Source organism: Piliocolobus tephrosceles, chromosome 12, assembly GCF_002776525.5.
Source record: "Piliocolobus tephrosceles isolate RC106 chromosome 12, ASM277652v3, whole genome shotgun sequence".
Taxonomy (NCBI): domain Eukaryota; kingdom Metazoa; phylum Chordata; class Mammalia; order Primates; family Cercopithecidae; genus Piliocolobus; species Piliocolobus tephrosceles.
The window spans coordinates 25,812,487-25,815,649 of record NC_045445.1 but is presented as its reverse complement, the minus strand read 5'-3'; the positions used below and the strand labels follow the sequence as shown (position 1 = coordinate 25,815,649).

Genomic DNA, 3,163 nt, shown 5'->3' with positions numbered 1-3,163 from the left:
AATCTACTGGCAAATAATTTAATACCTCACACACACAAAATCGGATTCCAGCAAGTTTCCTTTTACTCTTCTGGGAGAAACTGTTTGGACAAATAACTGTGAAGAACTGAGAGGCTGGATGTCCAATACTCAAAAGACTTGTTTTTGTCTCCCTCTGGAAATAAAAGCAAAGTAGAATGAGACAACCAGGGAGTAAATGGTGCTGCTGCAGAGAAGGGAATAGCCCACACAGCCTGAGAAGCCTCACTAATAGAGCTCTTAAGCTAATAGGTATCATCCTCCTGCTGGAAGTTTAATCAATGGGGACCAGTTCCTCTTAATATCCCAAGTTCTATAGATTGCCAAATGCCCTAATTAAAATCATCTCTCAGTAGACTCTTTGCAGATTACTCTGACACTGAAATACAGAAGGGAAACTGAAATACTGGCTATTCAAGTCATCCTTGCCTCTTATTTCTAAAGGTCTTAATTTTTACTCAACAAACATTTACTGAGTAACTACTGCATTCAGGCATTGTGTTCAGCAAAGCAGTGAATGAATTAGATATGAGCCTTGCCTTCAAGGAGTATACTGAGAAAGAGAGAAAAGTCCATAATAATTCAGAATAGGAAGAGATGATGGAATCTGTGCTTAAAATGAAGAAGAAAAAATCTACCACGAGAGTTTATATAATAACCACTTGCCAGGTAAAACACAGAGTGCCCAGTCAAATTTGAATTTCTGGTGAACAATTGCTTTTTATTTAAAGTGTGCCACATGTATTATTTGGGAGAATTTATACTTTAAAAAATCACTATTTATCTGAAATTCAAATGTAACTGGGCATCCTGTATTTTTATTTGTTAAATCACCCAACTTTACTCCCTGCCATTTCTCTTTGTGATAACCCCAGCAGAGATTTCACTGTATAAAGAGTCTGAGAGAGGGGGCAGCAAACCAATATGTGGGGCCTCTTTTGAACTTTATCAGCATCAAAATTCTTAGTCAGAGCCATCTTTTAAATCATATAGCAAATCACACCATTCTCATGCTTAAAACCCTTCCTTGAATTCCTGTCTCACTCAGAATAAAATCCAAACTCCTTACCAAACCCTGTCAGGCAGCACATGATCTGACTCCTGCTTACTTTTCTAAATTTTGTAACAGCCTTATGAAGAGGATACCACTATTAGTCTCATCTTACAAGTGAGAAAGCATACAAAAGGAGGACATGCTCCACCAGATATCAAAAGCAGTTATGTTATATCAAAAGCTATTAGAGTATTAATGGGGAGAGTAGAAAATAGATTGGAAAAATGTAAAATAATAATGTCCAATATTAGTAATGATGCAGAGCAATGGACACTTTCAAACAACGTACTTCAAATTGGTCATGGTGTTTTTGAAGAAAATTTGGCTGTGTTTATGACCATTAAAAATATATCCTCTGGGTCAGCAAGACCTGAGTCCTCTCCTCTGGCTCTCCTCCCCAGACAGGGTGAGCTTCGCCACTCACTCCACCACCTTCTCCATCAATTACCAGTCCCTGGGCTCAGTCCAGCTGCCTAGCTGTGGCACCCTGCTGGTCAGAAGCACAACCAGTGTCTATGCAGATGCTGGGGCCTTGGGTTCCCAGATCTCCGTGTTCCACTCCACCAGCTTCTGGGGCGACTTGCAGTCTAGTTGCCTGGCCAGGGGTCTGGTAGGAATGGGGGGCATCCACAATGAAAGGGAGACCATGCAAGGCCTGAACAACTGCCTGGCCTCCTACCTGGACAGAGTGAGGGGCCTGGAGTCAGAGAATCAGAAGCAGGAGAGCAAAATCCGGGATCACCTGGAGAAGAGATCCTAGGTCACAGACTGGGGACATTACGTCAAGACCCTGGAGGACCTGAGGGCCCAGATCTTTGCAAATTCTGTGGACCAGTGCCTGCATCATTCTGCATATTGACAATGCCTATCTTGCTGCTGATGACTTTAGAGTCAAGTATGACATAGAGCTGGCCATGCGCCAGTCTGTGGAGAGCGACATCCATGGGCTCCACAAGGTCACTGATGATACCAATGTCACTTGGCTGCAGCTGGAGACAGCGATCAAGGCTCTCAAGGTGGAGCTGCTCTTTGTGAAGAAGAACCATGAAGGGGAAGTAAAAGGCCTAAAAACCCAGATTGCCAGTTATGGGTTGACCATGGAGTTAGATGCCCCCAAATCTCAGGACCTCTGTAAGATCGACAGACACCCAATACGACGAGCTGGCTCAGAAGAACCCAGAGGATCTGGACATGTACGGGTCCCAGCAGACTGAGGAGAGCACCACAGTGGTCACCACGCAGGCTGCTGAGATCAGAGTTGCTGAGATGATACTTACAGAGCTCAGACATACAGTCCAGTCCTTGGAAATTGACCTGGACTAGATGAGAAATCTGCAGGCCAGCTTGGAGAACAGTCTGAGGGAAGCAGAGGCCTACTACAGCAGGCAGATGAAGCAACTCAATGGGGTCCTGCTGCACCTGGAGTCTGAGCTAGCACAGACATGGGCAGAGGGACAGCACCAGGCCAAGGAGTATGAGGCCCTGCTGGACATCAAGGTCAAGCTGGAGGCTGAGATCACCACCTACCACCACCTGGGGGAAGACAGGAAGGACTTCAATCTTGGTGATGCCCTATACAGCAGCAACTTCATGCAAACCATCCAAAAGACCACCACCTGCAGGATAGTGAACCGCAAAGTGGTGTCTGAGACCAACGACACCAAAGTTCTGAGACACTGAACCAGTAGAAGCAGGGTGCCCTTTGGGGAGCAGGACACCATCAGCAAACTATCACAGGATCAGAATACCAAACACCGCATGTTCTCACTCATAAGTGGGAGTTGAACAATGAGAACACATGGACACAGGGAGGGGGACACCACACATTGGGAACTGTTGGGGGGTGAGGGAAAAGGGGTGGGAGAGCATTAGGACAAATACCTAATGAATCAGGGGCTTAAAACCTAGATGATGGGTTGATGGGTGCAGCAAACCACCATGGCACATGTGTACCTATGTAACAAACCTGCATGTTCAGCACATGTATCCCAAAACTTAAAGTAAAATTAAAAAAAAAGTTCAGAGATCATTGGATACACACACACACACACACACACACACACATATATATATATCTCCTCTGACCTAGAA

General features: G+C 44.9%; 1 pseudogene; it reads left to right on the top strand.

Moving 5' to 3' along the window:
* The first annotated feature begins 615 nt into the window (after window positions 1-615).
* LOC111531540 lies at window positions 616-2,752 on the top strand (annotated as a pseudogene).
* Window positions 2,753-3,163: the final 411 nt, after the last annotated feature.